General features: G+C 43.6%; 1 non-coding gene across 1 annotated transcript; it reads left to right on the forward strand.

Moving 5' to 3' along the window:
* Positions 1-668: 668 nt before the first annotated feature.
* On the forward strand, positions 669-743 carry Trnas-cga. The gene has a single exon. It is a non-coding gene; the product is annotated as a tRNA-Ser (tRNA).
* The last annotated feature ends 18,771 nt before the right edge of the window (positions 744-19,514 follow it).

A 19,514-nucleotide genomic window follows, 5' to 3' on the forward strand; every position in this document is an offset into this window, starting at 1 on the left:
ATGGTTACAGATAAGTAAAAAACACTTATTTACTTCGCAAATTTTGATTCATTAAAACTAAAACTCTCCCTCTCTCCCTATAAGGTGGGGTTTGAGAGAGAGGAATTAAGAGTTTTGCAAATGTTGCCCAAATATTATTTTTTTTGGAGATTCGGATTGGGTCAACATTTGTAAAACTCTAATTTTTCTCTCTCAAACCCCATCCTATGGGGAGAGAGCTCGAGTTTTAATTTTGGCGAATGAAAATTTACGAAGTAAGTAAGTATTTTTTATTTATCCGTAACCATTTTCCACGCAAAAATGAGAATATGGATTTTCTTGAATTACAGAGCCAACTACCAACAATCAAAACAAATGTATAAGACAAAATGTACGTTTCCAGAATGAGATTTTCACTCTGCAGCGGAGTGTGCGCTGATATGAAACTTCCTGGGAGATTAAAACTGTGTGCCCGACCGAGACTCGAACTCGGGACCTTTGCCTTTCGCGGGCAAGTGCTCTACCATCTGAGATACCGAAGCACGACTCACGCCCAGTACTCTCAGCTTTACTTCTGCCAGTACCTCGTCTCCTACCTTCAAAACTTCGCAGGAGAGCTTCTGTAAAGTTTGGAAGGTAGGAGACGAGGTACTGGCAGAAGTAAAGCTGTGAGTACCGGGCGTGAGTCGTGCTTCGATAGCTCAGTTGGTAGAGCACTTGCCCGCGAAAGGCAAAGGTCCCGAGTTCGAGTCTCGGTCGGGCACACAGTTTTAATCTGGCAGGAAGTTTCAAAATGTACGTTGTTTTTTATGTAGAATCTGAATGTGCAATAAAAAATGGGGGTTCCAACTTGAAATTTTTATTGGCCTCCCGCCCGACCCCCAAGGGGCTGGGGTGGCGGGCTAATTTTAGCGCCAGCAGATGTCCCCCTGGAAAATAATCAACTTTGGATTCCATACGTTTTTTCGTGTGAAGTTTATTTTTCGTGTTATTCTGGCTTGTCAACTTAAAATTTACACCCTGTATATTTAGGATACATTTATCTGGGAAAGACTTATTAAGCGACGCATCGTGACCATAGCCACTGAAGTGGAGAAACATCGGGCAAGTGTAAAACGATATAGAGATATTTCTAGCTGATTTCTGTCGTATGTGTCGTTGGGAATACCACTTCATACATACGATTGCATATGGCGTTACCGATGCTGTACGTTTTACTGTTAATCGAGTGTCGAAATTAAAAACAATGTAGTAGGGGAGGTGGGGTATAGGGGATTTAGAAAAAAACTACTTTTTATACAAATCTCTGTGCAACGTTGTAACGTACATTAATAACCATAGAACTCTCATTTGAAGTTTTTTTAAATATGTGTCACGGTTTCGAGGGTGTTCATTCAGAAATATTAAACTCAATTTTTTCCAAGCGCGTGTTTCACCCTCTTAACGGCCATATGAACGCGCATAAAAAAATCGGTTCTTCCTTCTATTCCAGCCTCGTATTGTTCGTGAAAAGAAAGATTGTTGGTATGTCTCTAATTTTGCTCTACACTACAACACATTCAAAGCCGATCAAAATCGATGTGTAATGTTAGAGACGTGTGAAACGTCCCCTTACAAAAATTATACATGACTGTGCTTAAACTGACACACAATATTTTTAGCGCAACGCAATCTGACTTTCAAAAATCCCTACAAAAAAAAATGGCCCTGACTAACATTAACCTATACCTTTCACAAATCACTTACCTCACAAAAATCTTGGTTACTAGAACTACTGCAATACAGCAAGCGCCACTACTGCCAGCTAAATAAAAGATTCAAACTACGGAAAGCACTAACTACTGATAGGGATAGTTAGCAAATGAAAGATTTTAATACAAACAATGTATTTACCTTAATATCATCAAAAGTCATAATATATATAGCAGTTCATGACATCCAGTCTTACAAATTTCAAAACTCCGCCATTTCTCTCCCCACATCCACCACTGCTGGCGGCTCACCTCCAACTGCGCAACGCTACGCGCTGTTCACATCCAGCTGCCGCTGCCCAACACTACAAAGGCAGACAACAATGCAAATGAGCCACAGACTGCACACAGCACAGCCAGTGATTTTCATACAGAGCGCTACGTAACGTTGCCAATAAGAAAACATAAACAGCCTACTTACATAGCCCCCATGCTCCCCACAAAAAATTTTACAAATTGTTTTGGGCAGTGGCCAATAATGATTTGATAAAATTTTTCATCATTACAATAACAAAGAAATCAAATGCACACACTTATTGATACAATGTTGGTCAAAGTCCATAAAGACAGTCCTGATCGTTCATCACAGTAAAATTGCAGTGTTTTTCTCAAAGTCTCAGCAATAAAAGAAAATGCACATGGAAGTAGTGGATTTCCATGCAGTCTTGAAGAAGTAGCAGTGTCCTTCCAACGGAAAGATAGTGCTGACTCTCGACATGCAGACAGGTAATGGGCCACAACAGAGCAAACCCACAGCAGAGTCTGTCGAAGTTTTGAAGAATACTGGTAGGTAGGTCATCACAGAGCAGACCCACTGTAGTCCTGGTAGAGAGTGTGGTATTGGTGGGCCACCAGAGGTGCAGACCCACTGTAGTCCTTATAGAAATAATGGTACTGGTGAGTCAGCAAAGGTGTAGACCCACTGTAGTCCTTGTAGAAATAATGGTTTTGGTGGGTCATCAGAGATGCAAACCCACTGTAGTCCTTATAGAGATGGCCAGCAGCCATCTGTTGTGACTGTGCAGGTGCACAATCACCATTGAAGAGTCTTGCGGATAATATAGCAAGTCCATAACCTCCACTTGTGCACTCACAAAGTTTTTGGAATTGTCCTTAGAACCAGCAATGCTGTAATCCAGTCCCTTGTTGAATTATTAACACACGTGCAAACACTAACAGTCCCTACTTCTCACATATTGTCCATATACTATGACCAACATAAACGTGTGCAGTGAAATGTAACTTACAAGTTAATAATATGATGAACTGGTATCAATTACAATTTTATAACATAAGAATACAATAACAAAGGTACAAAATACATCATTAAAAACATAGTGTACTTGTAATAAGTTCGTCGCGTACGACACACGGTCCATTAACAGTGGCACAAAGCCGTATTTTACGAGACTGTAGATGTGTATTGCGAGACGCGGAGATATTTAGAATTTAACCCAAGACAAATGGCGCAACTTTCGGCGATCTTAATCTGTACACCAGCTCCTCTTCTCCTTTAGGCCACTAAATAGTGACGGCGAAAAATTCTGCCATCACGGGGTTTCGAATCGCGCACCTCATAGTCTAGCGCGACCTTACAAGCTTGTGTTAGCGGTCCCGTACATGAAGGTGGGCTTACGTAAGCACCCAGTGTGGGTGCATTTACTTATGAAGCGTTGGCGGTGAGATACAACGCAAAAGCGCCACAAAGACGCTAAGAAGAGCTGTTCCAGCAATCTCACCGTACTGCCTTTGTGTCTGTGCATAGAGGCTTACAAAAAGCCGGTTTTTTGGCGAAGAAGTGTTACGTCTGCGAGTAGCTTTCGAAGGGCCTTGGACCTGTGAGTCAAGGGTGAAATGAAGTACTTCTTTTAAAATTATTGCATGACATTCATTGTTACCTCTAAATATCTTTTTGTAAAAAGAACATTGTACATTTCTGGGTTATTTACTTAATTACTTTACCAGATGTACACACAGTAATGTGAAACAGGTACTGAAGGCTGCTGCAGGACTAACCTGAAAAAATGTTGCTTGAGATGTTTACGTAATGAATACGCTTGCGTGGCGCGAGAAATAAATTTATCGTAATGCTAGATAGCTTTACCGGTTGCAAACAATGTTAAGGTCTTCATCACTCAGTCATCAGTTAACATTGTTCCATCTTATTTTATATCCGTTTTAGATTTCTTGCCGTGCAGACTGTTTATGAGAGCTTGCTGAAAAGTAATGCCTCCGAATCTTTTACTCTGCTCGCAATATCGGTTGGTATATTAAATGTCATGATTATTACTCTGTCGAATTTTCCGCTTCGCTGACGCAAGTTGCAACCTTTTGCCGCTAGATGGCGCCCAATTGTAGCGTGTGAGATGGTGGTGTAAAACGTAACAATATCGATGGGCGAGAAAAACTCTCAGAAAACTGAAAGCACGAATTCGATGAGTTTGTCCGCACATGGAACACTCCCTCATTCAGCACGGCAATGTCAGGAGCACACATGAACACTGCGACATGTGCAACAATCCGACGCCTTGTGGTCACTGTCATCGATCACCCTCCACACATCCCGATTTGTCCCCAGCCCATTTTTATCTGTTTCCAAAACTTAGAGAATAACTTCGAGGAATCCACTTTGATAGTGATGAAGTGGTGCAAGCAGAGATGAGGTATTGGCTTTGTCAACAAACGTTATGCAGCGACGTTGTCAACAAACTGGTCTCTCTTTGGAAGAAACGTGTTCGTCACGAGGGACCCTATGTTCAGAAATAACTATGTAGACACGAAAAATAGTGATGTTGAATGTTAATAAAATACGTTTTATTTAAAAAAACTTTAAGAGTTTTCACATAAAAATAGGGAGACTTTACTTCTCAGCACGCCCTCGTAATAAATTTGCTGGCAAAATGTTCCAAATTATTATTGCGTGTATTTAATGCCTGTATTAACCCTTAGGTAGAGCTCTAATTTGGTTCTTCGAGTTACCCAGGGTCTAAGCAACTGTCTGGTTTCGCTTGTCCTTATTCCCGTCCCATGCTGAGAACTATCCACTAGCGACTGTGGAAGCTGCCTAGTTAACAATGTGTGCTTAGTGATTGCGAAATTGACTGATAGATCGAATATCGACTTTTCATTAACTCATCTTTGAGATTTCCATGAAGACGACGGATCAGAGTTAAAATATCTCTACTTGTGTCGTTCGAAATATTAGATAGCGTACGTCTTACTTGAAAAAAAAAATTATGTTTTAAACAAGAAAATGTTATTATTTAAATATGTTCGACAAGAGATCTGACATTGTTGAGTAATGTACAAGTTTTTCCAAAACATTTGTTCAGTTTTTACAAAAAAATTTTTATTGCTTTTCAATTAAAGAAAATTTATGGAGGTGGTTAATTACAAAAAAATTTAGATTAATACAGACATCCGAGAAAATACCGGGTAATCAAAAAGTCAGTACAAATTTGAAAACTTAATAAAACCACGGAATAATATAGATAGAGAGGTAAAATTTGACACACATGCTTGGAATGACATAGGGTTTTATTAGAACCACCCCATATTGCTAGAGGCGTGAAAGATCTCTTGCGCTCGTCGTTTGGTGATGATCGTGTGCTCAGCCTCCACTTTCGTCATGCTTGGCCTCCCAGGTCCCCAGACCTCAGTCCGTGCGAGTATTGGCTTTGGGGTTACCTGAAGTCGCAAGTGTATCGTGATCGACCGACATCTCTAGGGATGCTGAAAGACAATATCCGACGCAAATCCTTCACCATAACTCCGGACATGCTTCACAGTGCTGTTCACAACATTATTCCTCGACTGCAGTTATTGTTGAGGAATGATGGTGGACATCTTGAGCATTTCCTGTAAAGAACATCATCTTTCCAGAATGAGATTTTCACTCTGCAGCGGAGTGTGCGCTGATATGAAACTTCCTGGCAGATTAAAACTGTATGCCCGACCGAGACTTGAACTCGGGACCTTTGCCTTTCGCGGGCAAGTGCTCTACCATCTGGAAGGTAGGAGACGAGATACTGGCAGAAGTAAAGCTGTGAGTACCGGGGCTGAGTCGTGCTTCGGTGGCTCAGTTGGTAGAGCACTTGCCCGCGAAAGGCAAAGGTCCCGAGTTCGAGTCTCGGTCTGACACACAGTTTTAATCTGCCAGGAAGTTTAACATCATCTTTGCTTTGTCTTACTTTGTTATGCTAATTATTGCTATTCTGATCAGATGAAGCGCCATCTGTCAGACATTTTTTGAACTTTTGTATTTTTTTGGTTCTAATAAAACCCCATGTCATTCCAAGCATGTGTGTCAATTTGTACCTCTCTATCTACATTATTCCGTGATTTATTCAGTTTTCAAATTTATACTGACTTTTTGATCACCCGGTATGTCGTTCCTAGTTGGAATTCTTTTAAAATCTGCAATGTCAACATTTCTTAAAAACTGATTTCATGAATGATATTCTAGTGACAGATTAAATACCAATATTAACATTTCGAAAACAGTATCGCTGTAGAAAAATTTAGAACAATGGCGAAAAGTCGTGGAATACTAACTTTTAAAACTGAGCTATCTTTTTAGCTTGTGTACAGAAGCCCATTTTTTCCTGTTACAAGATAGGTTATTTCTTGATTACCAGTGAAAGAAGCTCTCTTTCAATGATTCTACATCATCCTCTGTACTCTGTAAACCACTATCAAGTGCAAGGCACAGGGGTCTTCCGATTATACAATGTATGAGGCTCTCTTCCTGTTCCATTCTCGTAAGGAGCGCGCGAAGAATGACTGCTTTAATGCCCATTTGCACACGGTATTTAGTCTAATCTTGTTTTCGCAGCCTCTGCAGGAACGGATGGGAGGAGGCAGTTGTACAGTCCTAGATTCTTCACACAATATTGGTTGTTAAAACTTCGGAAGTAGGCTTTCGCAGGATACGCGGCGTATATCCACAGACGTGTGCCAGCTCAGCTTTGCACCATTTCCGAGCCACTCTCCTGATGGTCAAACAAACCTGTCTTCATTTGTACTGCATATGATCAGTAACCCTTGATAGACCTACTTTATATGGGTCCCAGACACTTGATTAGTATTGTAGGATGGATCGCGCATTCCATCGAAGAGATCATCAAGCTAGCTCTGGCCCAAATTGTCACACTTTTCAATGGCGATTCTTCCTCTCAAATCGCTCCGAGTACGTGCTCGTTGTCGACGTCCAAAAATATCACGCTTCAATCGATGCCACACACGTTCCCTTGGGTTCATGTCCAGGGAACAAGCGGGCCATTCCATTCTATTGATCCCAGCAATCCGAAGGAACGTGTGCACGAGAACAGCACGACGAGCACACGATTTATTCTCCATCAAGATGAAATTTTCACCGAAATATTGGTTGCAGAATCTCATCCCTGTATAGTAGACCAGTGATATTGCTCTCAACAACCGTGAGAGATGCACAATGCCCCCATATATTGCTACCCCAGAACATCACTTCACCATACCTTATTGAACATTGCCGACACTGTGTTGAAGGCGTTCGAGATATAACCGTGTTGTCTGCAAACACTTTGTCTGTGTTTATCAGGCTACAAACAGATCAAAGATTCGTCCGTAAACAACCCCCGGCGCCAACCTAGGGGCGTCCATTCTGCATGATATCTTGCCCATCCGTTACGGAGTCCATTGTGTTCTGGTGTCGGGAATGGAAATTCGCATAATTCAATCGTCTCCTAACAGTCTGATGCGATACTTTAGCTCCTGCAGCCTCTTAGAATGCCAAATTCACTTCCGAAGCACTCAGTACATGGTTCCTGTGACTCAAATGTAGTAGATGTCGATAATCCTGTGCAGCTACTGAACGACAAAAGCCAGTGCGCTGTAAGCCCTCAGCACTACCTGTTATCTCGAACCGATTTCATGTCGGTACACACGTCGAACAACTTCCCCGGTTGACAAGCCTTGTACGCATAACGTGATGATGCAGATTTGATCATTGGCTGCGACTGTCCTTCGTCGCATGACAGTTGCACAGACGTCTCAAATCCGGCCCTGCTGGAGATTTTGCTTTCAACTGAAATGCGGCTATCTTTTCGAATGCGGCGTTCTATCTGTCGGTAGGGCTCACAGTATCTGTATAAACTCCTGGAAATGGAAAAAAGAACACATTGACACCGGTGTGTCACACCCACCATACTTGCTCCGGACACTGCGAGAGGGCTGTACAAGCAATGATCACACGCACGGCACAGCGGACACACCAGGAACCGCGGTGTTGGCCGTCGAATGGCGCTAGCTGCTCAGCATTTGTGCACCGCCGCCGTCAGTGTCAGCCAGTTTGCCGTGGCATACGGAGCTCCATCGCAGTCTTTAACACTGGTAGCATGCCGCGACAGCGTGGACGTGAACCGTATGTGCAGTTGACGGACTTTGAGCGAGGGCGTATAGTGGGCATGCGGGAGGCCGGGTGGACGTACCGCCGAATTGCTCAACACGTGGGGCGTGAGGTCTCCACAGTACATCGATGTTGTCGCCAGTGGTCGGCGGAAGGTGCACGTGACCGTCGACCTGGGACCGGACCACAGCGACGCACGGATGCACGCCAACACCGTAGGATCCTACGCAGTGCCGTAGGGGACCGCACCGCCACTTCCCAGCAAATTAGGGACACTGTTGCTCCTGGGGTATCGGCGAGGACCATTCGCAACCGTCTCCATGAAGCTGGGCTACGGTCCCGCACACCGTTAGGCCGTCTTCCGCTCACGCCCCAACATCGTGCAGCCCGCCTCCAGTGGTGTCGCGACAGGCGTGAATGGAGGGACGAATGGAGACGTGTCGTCTTCAGCGATGAGAGTCGCTTCTGCCTTGGTGCCAATGATGGTCGTATGCGTGTTTGGCGCCGTGCAGGTGAGCGCCACAATCAGGACTGCATACGACCGAGGCACACAGGGCCAACACCCGGCATCATGGTGTGGGGAGCGATCTCCTACACTGGCCGTACACCACTGGTGATCGTCGAGGGGACACTGAATAGTGCACGGTACATCCAAACCGTCATAGAACCCATCGTTCTACCATTCCTAGACCGGCAAGGGAACTTGCTGTTCCAACAGGACAATGCACGTCCGCATGTATCCCGTGCCACCCAACGTGCTCTAGAAGGTGTAAGTCAACTACCCTGGCCAGCAAGATCTCCGGATCTGTCCCCCATTGAGCATGTTTGGGACTGGATGAAGCGTCGTCTCACGCGGTCTGCACGTCCAGCACGAACGCTGGTCCAACTGAGGCGCCAGGTGGAAATGGCATGGCAAGCAGTTCCACAGGACTACATCCAGCATCTCTACGATCGTCTCCATGGGAGAATAGCAGCCTGCATTGCTGCGAAAGGTGGATATACACTGTACTAGTGCCGACATTGTGCATGCTCTGTTGCCTGTGTCTATGTGCCTGTGGTTCTGTCAGTGTGAACATGTGATGTATCTGACCCCAGGAATGTGTCAATAAAGTTTCCCCTTCCTGGGACAATGAATTCACGGTGTTCTTATTTCAATTTCCAGGAGTGTATATGTGTACAAACAATGTCAGGGGTTACCTTCCGATTAGTACATGGACATGATGGTGGTGATGACATTTGGTTTGTGGGCCACTCAACTGCGCAGTTATCAGCACCCATGTAAATTCCCAATCTTTTTCACTGTCTAGTCTCGCCACTTTCCCGAATGATGATGAAATGATAAGATCAACAAACACCCAGTCTCCAGGCGGAGAAAATCCACGACATGGCTGGGACACCGTGATCCAGAGGCAGCAACGCTAGCCAATAGATAAGAAGCTGTGGATTGTACATGAACAGTCACAATAGCAACACACCTGCACGTCATAATGGGGTGTTGCAAAACTTTCGCTGATGTGTGTAGTTATTTCATTAATATACAACATGAACAACGCAGGTCACAGGGCAGTCCACTGGGCCATGTATGACATTATGTCTGGATCTGCCATTGATTCTTCATCCAAGATAACATTATGCATTCTCCCTACCAAAAAATTTTCAGTCCGGTGACAATGTTTCCTTGTATCCTAATGACAGTAGTTTCGTTGATAAGAGTTGGTATGGTACTGCATAAAACAGTGTTTAGAAGCGAAGAGTTGTTGCATTTACCTGATGGTCTTTGTGAGTGGCTTGCAAAATATAATGCGAGAAAGCAGTAGGTAGGGATCAGCCACGCTGGATGGAATGGGAATGTTCGTGATATCTCCTCGTGTTTGAACTCAGACTCTGTTCTAAGGATCTGTAACAGATCGGTGGTAAACAGACTATATGATACTTTTGTAGTTCACTTCTACTGCCCTTCTGGAAGACTGGTGAGATATTTGCTACCTAGTGGGCACAGTTCGTAGTTTGAGAGATCTACACTGTAATATGATTAAAAGAGAGACTAACACAGTTGAAAATTCTGTATATAATCTGATAACAATTCCATCTGGCCCTGATTCCTTGTTCAGTTTTAGTGATTTGACTTGTCTCACAATACCCATAACACTAATATCTATGTCGCTTGTACACAGGGTGCCCCATAGAAAATGGTCAGAGTTCCGCAGTAATTACAGGAACTATAATTTGAAGCAAACACGTCATGTGGACATAAGCCCTATTCCGAATGGTTTTCGAAACAGAACAGTTAATCTACTTTGTTATTTATTTTGTGTATTATTTAATAAACTAACTGGTTCACACATTTACAACAGTTAGTAGACATCACAACATGCATTTTACAAAGTATCGATTGGAGAATGTGTACTTTTAATACATTTAGCTGTAATTATTATCGTACATATCATATTCTACATCTACATCTACATCCATACTCCGCAAGCCACCTGACGGTGAGTTTCGGAGGGTACCTTGAGTACCTATATCGGTTCTCCCTTCCATTCCAGTCTCGTATTTTCGTGGAAAGAAGGATTGTCGGTATGCCTCTGTGTGGGCTCTAATCTCTCTGATTTTATCCTCATGGTCTCCTCGCGAGATATACGTAGGAGGGAGCAATATACTGCTTGACTCTTCGGTGAAGGTATGTTCTCGAAACTTCAACAAAAACCCGTACCGAGCTACTGAGCGTCTCTCCTGCAGAGTCTTCCACTGGAGTTTATCTATCATCTCCGTAACGCTTTCGCGATTACTAAATGATCCTGTAACGAAGCGCGCTGCTCTCCGTTGGATCTTCTCTATCTCTTCTATCAACCCCATCTGGTACGGATCCCACACTGCTGAGCAATATTCAAGCAGCGGGCGAAAAAAGCGTACTGTAACCTAATTCCTTTGTTTTCGGATTGCATTTCCTTAGGATTCTTCCAATGAATCTCAGTCTGGCATCTGCTTTACCGACGATCAACTTTATATGATCATTCCATTTTAAATCCCCCCTAATGTGTACTCCCAGATAATTTATGGCATTTACTGTTTCCAGTTGCTGACCTGCTATATTGTAGCTAAATGATAAGGGATCTTTCTTTCTCTGTATTCGCAGCACATTACGCTTGTCTACATTGAGATTCAATTGCCATTCCCTGCAGCATGCGTCAATTCGCTGCACATCCTCCTGCATTTCAGTACAATTTTCCATTGTTACAACCTCTCGATACACCACAGCATCATCCGCAAAAAGCCTCAGTGAACTTCCGATGTCATCCACAAGGTCATTTATGTATATTGTGAATAGCAACGGTCCTACGACATTCCCCTGCGGCACACGTGAAATCACTCTTACTTCGGAAGACGTCTCTCCATTGAGAATGACATGCTGCGTTCTGTTATCTAGGAACTCTTCAATCCAATCACACAATTGGTCTGATAGTCCATATGCTCTTACTTTGTTCATTAAATGACTGTGGGGAACTGTATCGAACGCCTTGTGTAAGTCAAGAAACACGGCAACCACCTGGGAACCCGTGTCTATGGCCCTCTGAGTCTCGTGGACGAATAGCGCGAGCTGGGTTTCACACGACCGTCTTTTTTGAAACCCATACTGATTCCTACAGAGTAGATTTCTAGTCTCCAGAAAAGTCATTATACTGGAACATGATACGTGTTCCAGAATTCTACAACTGATCGACGTTAGAGATATAGGTCTATAGTTCTGCACATCTGTTCGACGTCCCTTCTTGAAAACTGGGATGATCTGTGCCCTTTTCCAATCCTTTGGAACGCTACGCTCTTCTAGAGACCTACGGTACACCGCTGCAAGAAGGGGGGCAAGTTCCTTCGCGTACTCTGTGTAAAATCGAACTGGTATCCCATCAGGTCCAGCGGCCTTTCCTCTTTTGAGCGATTTTAATTGTTTCTCTATCCCTCTGTCGTCTATTTCGATATCTACCATTTTGTCATCTGTGTTAAAATCTAGAGAAGGAGTCTTCCTCTGTGAAACAGCTTTGGAAAAAGACATTTAGTATTTCGGCCTTTAGTCTGACATCCTCTGTTTCAGTACCATTTTGGTCACAGAGTGTCTGGGCATTTTGTTTTGATCCACCTACAGCTTTGACATAAGACCAAAATTTCTTAGGATTTTCTGCCAAGTCAGTACATAGAACTTTACTTTCGAATTCATTGAACGCCTCTCGCATAGCCCTCCTCACACTACATTTCGCTTCGCGTAATTTTTGTTTGTCTGCAAGGCTTTGGCTATATTTATGTTTGCTGTGAAGTTCCCTTTGCTTCCGCAGCAGTTTTCTAACTCGGTTGTTGTACCACGGTGGCTCTTTTCCATCTCTTACGATCTTGCTTGGCACATACTCATCTAACGCATATTATACGATGGTTTTGAACTTTGTCCACTGATCCTCAACAGTATCTGTACTTGAGACAAAACTTTTGTGTTGAGCCGTCAGGTACTCTGGAATCTGCTTTTTGTCACTTTTGCTAAACAAAAAAATCTTCCTACTTTTTAAAATATTTCTATTTACGGCTGAAATCATCGATGCACTGCGTTAACTGTTTCAAATAGTTCGGGTCTGTTTGTCACCAGAATGTCTAATATGTTATCGCCACGAGTCGGTTCTCTGGTTAACTGCTCAAGGTAGTTTTCTGGTAAAGCACTTTAAAAAATTTCACTGGATTCTTTGTCCCTGCCACCCGTTGTGAACGTTTGAGTCTCCCAGTCTATATCCGGCAAATTAAAATCTCCACCCAGAACTATAACATGGTGGGAAATCTACTCGAAATATTTTCCAAATTATCCTTCAGGTGCTCAGCCACAACAGCTGCTGAGCCAGGGGGCCTATAGAGAAATCCAATTACCATGTCTGAGCCTGCTTTAACCGTGACCTTCACCCAAATTATTTCACATTTCGGATCTCCGTCAATTTCCTTCGATACTATTGCACTTCTTATCGCTATAAACATGCCTCCCCCTTCACTGTCCAGCCTGTCTCTGCGGTATACATTCCAATCTGAGTTTAGGATTTCATTCTTGTTTACTTCTGGTTTCAGCCAACTTTCTGTCCCTAGTACTATATGGGCATTGTGACCGTTTATTAATGAGAGCAGTTCTGGGACCTTTCTATAGACGCTCCTGCAGTTTACTATTAGCACATTAATATTGTTATTCCCTGTTACATTTTGCCTACTCCTACCTTGCCGCGTCTCAGGAGGCGTCTTGTCGGGCCTAGGGAGGGAATTCTCTAACATAAAAAACCCACATGTGCACTCCACACGTACTCCGCTACCCTTGTAGCCGCTTCCTGCGTGTAGTGCACGCCTGACCTATTCAGGTGGACCCTACATTTCTCCACCCGATAGCGGAGGTCGAGAAATTTGCACCCCAGATCTCCGCAGAATCGTCTGAGCCTCTGGTTTAAGCCTTCTACTCGGCTCCAAACCAGAGGACCGCGATCGGTTCTGGGAACGATACTACAAATAGTTAGCTCAGATTTCACCCCGCGAGCGAGGCTTTCCGCCTTCATCAACTCCGCCAACCGCCTGTACGAACTGAGAATGACCTCTGAACCCAGATGGCAGGAGTCATTGGTGCCGACATGAGCAAATATTGCAGTCGGATGCACCCAGTGCTATCTATCGCCGCCGGCAGGGCCTTCTCCACATCTCGGATGAGACCCCCCGGCAAGCAGACAGAGTGAACACTGGCCTTTTTCCCCGACCTTTCCGCTATTTCCATAAGGGGCTCCATCACCCGCCTAACGTTGGAGCTCCCAATGACTAGTAAACCCCTCCCCCCGTGTGCCTGCTCGGACCTTGATGAAGGAGCGGCCACATGTCCACTCACAGGCAGAGCGGGCGATGCCACACGGCCAGCCTCCACATTGACCCTCCGCCTCGTGCGCCGCGAACGCCGCTGAACCCGCCACTCCCCTTGGGGAGAGGGTGGCCCAACCGCGCCCGGTACCCGCGAAGATGTCTCGACAGCAGGGACAGTGGGTGAAGCATGTAACACCTGGGGTGTACCCTGCGACGCACCAGACTCCCCACTGCCGCTACAGTCCGAGGCAGCAGCCTGAAGACGGCTGACCGCGGCCAGTCAACACATTCAGCTGTTCACGGACAGTGGCCAGCTCCTCCTGCGTCCGTACACAGCTGTATTACAGCTGTTATACAATTCACAATAACATCAGTGCATTTGCGTACTCTTGGAAGAACATGCGTTGCTTGCCTGAGTGCCTCTGCACGTTCCCTAATTGCTGGACCTAAGAACATGTTACCGATCAAGCCGCAGCAAACAATGATCGAAAAACAAACTTGGGAATTGGTTTCCACTGCAGCGTGTGGCTTTTTCTGTGACCATCGATGATTATTACATGTGTTGTTGACACAATTCCGTGTAAACGTGACTTCAGCAGTGAATAGTATTAATGGAAGCAAATGGCGATTGTCATTCAAGCAGTGAAAAAATTCAAGTCGTGTGGCATTGTAGTCAATGTGAAGATTGTGGAAACGCTATATGTGAAATTGGTACAACTTTCCGCATGTAATGTTCGCCATACAAACGTCCGTGAGTCCGTGCAGAATACTGTCGTAAACGGGGAGGGGTAGTGCCGTTCTAGACTGAAGTCTACACTCACATTTTTTGTAAATGTTAAGTGGGGCCCTCCACGCCGACACTTGCGTGGTGACCATTCAGAAATATGTTACCTCTGTTTTGGTTAGTATCTAAAAAGAATTCTGCCGAAAATGCAGCGATTTACTTTCGCCTGGCTTATTAACCATTTGTAACTTTGAGACAAGAGACACGAGTGGCGAGCTATGAGTACAATCTACGCACTTCTCTTGTTGCTATATCAAAATTTGCTTCTTTTGCCAAAACACAGCGGAGTTTACACCTCACTAAGGTGTTATGCAGACGCAAGTGCGAGAGAAATCTAAAGCAATGGTTTATTAAGTTAGGAACTGAGGAAACGTAAGGTCAGTATCTCATGAAAAAGCTCATCCTAGGTACAAAATAAACGTGTGATGTCCTCACTTATGTTATTCCAAAACCCATAGTATTTGTCGTTCACCAGCTCTCTGTGGCCGTTAAAATCAGATTCTTTCATCGAAAAAGCCTGTAGTTAGCGAAATAACACGGCAGATAATGAAGTTTTGCGTGTTATCGTTTGCCAAAATCTCATTTCGATATCTCAAACATTTTATGAAATATGAAGAACGTTGTGGATATTTCACCTGGCTATATCGCTGACGTTGCGCGATCGCAAATGAGCGTGCTACGTCAGATCAGTTTTCTCGAGATTGGTGACAGAGACCTCCACCCAAGTCTAAAGAAAAATTCGATGTTAGCTAAATTTCATATGCACTGAAGTATTATGTAATATACTACACGCAAAATCATAGCGACCCCCATATTTCATTGCAAATTTTTTCGAATTTCGCGCAGTGTTTTTCATCCACGTAAATATCACAAAAAGCATGACGATTAACGAAATGATGGGCACATAATCATGAACCTGATATATAAAGCTATAAATAAAGAAAATACGAAATTTCTTTTGCTAAACAGTTTCTGTAAAATCGTTTGAGAAAAGTTACAGGGAGTGAACTTCGATTCTGTCATTGCCGACAGTGTCGGCCTCCCCTTCTGAACAAACGAATGAACTCACCCAGCGCTTTGGACGAAAATTGGTCTCTGTGAATCAGCCAGCGACAGTACCCTGCGCGGTCTCGTAAGTGCAGAATGTCGCTGTGTGCTGGTATTAGGGCAATGCTGCGCCATTTCCACAATGTGTTGCTGTTCCTGCGCAGATTGTTGAACCACATGTTCAGAAGAAATGGGAACGTGGAAGAATACGTGTTTCACACCGTGTGCTGAAAACTCTGGTAGACAGCAGCCGTAAACATACATTATATCTGCATATTCTCCGTTAGTACAGGTATGGGACATTTTAGCCAGCGGGTGCACAAACACAGTTAACCGATGGTTGCCTCTGATGCACTCTCAGTCCCTCACCCTGGACAACAACTGCGTGTTCTTCGAGGCAGCGTAATGGTAGAAAGACATCCCGAGCAAAGAGGTTGAAAGCAAGAAGGTGGCTTGGGCTAGAATACAACGTCAAAGAGTTTGGTTTGGTAAGACACGTGGGTGTGGGCGCATGCCCACCAACAAAGTAGATTAAATGTGTTCTATCTCGGAAAGCATTCGGAAGGATACGTTTCTTGCTTCAAATGACCATTCCTGTCATATCTGTGAATGTTGACAATTTCTCCTGTGACATGCAGCACTTGCAGTTGTATAAGCATTAAATTGAGGCTGCTGTAATTTCGTTGGTAAAGGAACATTTGAAAATGTTCCTTTTGCTTTGCTACCCTCAGTTTCAGATCCTTTGTTGTCCATGAGTGTCTGTTGATGGCTTCGAAGGTCTTCACATACGACCAGAATTTCTTTGGGATTCGTGAGAGATCTTTCAGTAAGTAATCGTTGAAGGCTTCGTGCATTGCCCTTCTGGCAGCCAAACACGTTTCATTTAGCATATAACTGTAACCCTATGTTTTGTTTTACACATATTTTGCAGTAGTCGCTGTTTCTTTAGAAATTTTTTAACAGAGACTGCAAGCAATGGTGGTTTCCACATATCATACACTATTCTATCGAAGGGAATAACTATCAGATGGTTAGTCCACTACGTTTATAAACTTGCACCACAGTTAAGCTGCATGCACATGGCCAGAGCTAAGAGTGTTATGTTCTTAGTGCCACTTTATTTTACGCAACATTTGAATCTTTCTACTTGCTTTAGTTGTCCTTTGTACTTTCGTAATCAATATTAATCCAGTTGCGTTATGACCACAGCGAACAGACTCACTGTGGACATCCTCAAAGAAGTAAGATATATTTATCGCCAATAGATCCGCTATGTACCATGTGTTCTAGGAAGTATGATTGTGGGACATACATACTACCTGCAACGGAGGGTGTTTGGTCTGGATATTGTAATTTACGCACTTACCTCTCTTAGTTTCCTTAAAAGCACGGCCTTCCCCGAAGAGACGTGTAGTGTAGTTCAACAAAGAAAACCTGTTTAAAAGAGAGGCTGCACTATGTATATCAGCGAGGCACGTAAAACTTTGTGGTTCCTGCTACAAAGAGGGTTTGTTATCATATGTGTGATTGAAGTTACCGCATGAAACAAGTTCTAGACTAAACGCTGGACCTACATTCTGATCTTCATAATTCCTAAACAGATACATTGTCCGCCCTAACATACAGTTCTTCGCGTAAAACTCATATTTAGCCACAGTTGACTCCATCACTTTCATTAAAAAATCACATGCTGTCAATAGGAGAATGCTCAAATACAGAACTCGCGACTTGCTGTTTATAGAAAGCAGCAGCTTTCAACAGTCAATAAATGTTTTTAAAATACAACAAAAAATAGCTCTGAGTACTATGGGACTTAACATCTGAGGTCATCAGTCCCCTAGAACGTAGAACCACTTAAACCTAACTAACCTAAGAACATCACACACATCCATGCCCGAGGCAGGATTCGAACCTGCGACCGTAGCAGTCGCGCGGCTCCGGACTGAAGCGCCTAGAACCGCTCGGCCACATCGGCCGGCTAAAATACAACAATGGTTATCAGTTTTTGCTCGCTCTGTACTGCACAACTCACCAATGCCTAGTCATCTGAAGTTCGGAATAACAACTGTTCAGCATGCCACACGGAATTTTTAAGATTATATGAAGGGACTCACAAAACTCCCAAATTCTTGCACTATTTGAAATACTCTGTTTCTTAACGAATGTAAATTACATTTTTACAAGCACACACAAGCATACGAAGGCTATGAGCTCCCGAGACGAGCCCAAGCAAATTTCTCCATTCTGGAGAAGCTGAAACACGCTGTAGCTTCATAGTGCTTCGCGGACAGCTCGTTAATGTCGCTCGCTGACAAATCCTCATCCTGAATTCATTTGAATCACTTCCTATAATTTGTATTCCCGAAAATTAACCAGAAATAGTCTTATTTATACTTGATTTAAAGACAGAAATAACCATTTTGCTTCTACGATCCTTAAGCTGCTCAATGTACATTAAACAGGTGTGTGCAGCTCACTGCTTTGTTGCACAACATCAGTCACGCCCTTATCTACAGCGTGCTGACAAACTTTCAGAGGTAGTATTACGGACGAAAACAAGTAAGATATGCCTGATAAACATGGGCTGTAGAATCCATAATTCCTGAGCTATGTACACTCTTTCATTAAGGTATAAAAGTCAAAATCAAAATGTTCAAATGTGTGTGAAATCTTATGGGACTTAACTGCTAAGGTCATCAGTCCCTAAGCTTACACACTACTTAACCTAAAATATCCTAAGGACAAACACACACACACCCATGCCCGAGGGAGGACTCGAACCTCCGCCGGCATCAGCCGCACAGTCCATGACTGGAGCGTCTCAGAACGCTCGGCGAATCCCGCGCGGCATAAAAGTCACTTCCTGCTGTTTTTATGTAATTTCTAGAGACTGAGGCAGCTTACAGGATAGAGTTGGCAACAAAGTGAAATATGAGAGCATGATTCAGACATGATTTCTGTTTTCAGCCACTCGATGGTATATCATGCTACTTCGTTATTGACCTCTGACAAATGCTTACCGAAACTTGCTGAAATGTCAGCAGCTCATAAGTTCTCCCCCTCAAGAAATTACGATTGGTTGGTCTTGTAGGTTAGATGAAGAAACATTTTCATAAGAATTTGATCCACATTTAGCCCAGTTCTAAAAGTTAATAATAGGTTCTGACTATACAGAGTATCCCAGGAGGAATGGTCAGCATTCAGGAGTATGACAGGAACGCTCAATTGAAGCAAAAACTTTCTTATGGTCATATGCCCTATTCCAAATGGTTTCCGAAATAGACCACAATTAGTGCCACATTTGTAAGTTGTTCTTGAACAACTCGAAAGCGCGACCTCTAGCGAAAACATGTCTCAGTACAAAATTAAACTGTATTAAATTTCGTACAAAAAAGTTCCTATTCAATTTTTTCTCGCGGAGTGACAGTTGGCGAGAAGAGAGCGAGAAAATCTTGAAAATCTTGCGCGACGCACATGCATTGCAACTTAAGGCGGGTTTTGTAGGCCAATTTGAGAAAGTTTCCCGACTTGACAGACCACAAGTGTGCCGTATCAAATTGTTCTTCTCGATTTCCCTTACACTACTGTGGTACGTTGTAAACAATGAAAATCTACTGAATGATAAAGAAAACAACAATGCACTTCAAATGTGTTCTGTCTCATAAACCGTTCAGAATGGTACATACGTTCATACGACGTTAACTGTTTC

Source organism: Schistocerca piceifrons, chromosome 5, assembly GCF_021461385.2.
Source record: "Schistocerca piceifrons isolate TAMUIC-IGC-003096 chromosome 5, iqSchPice1.1, whole genome shotgun sequence".
Taxonomy (NCBI): domain Eukaryota; kingdom Metazoa; phylum Arthropoda; class Insecta; order Orthoptera; family Acrididae; genus Schistocerca; species Schistocerca piceifrons.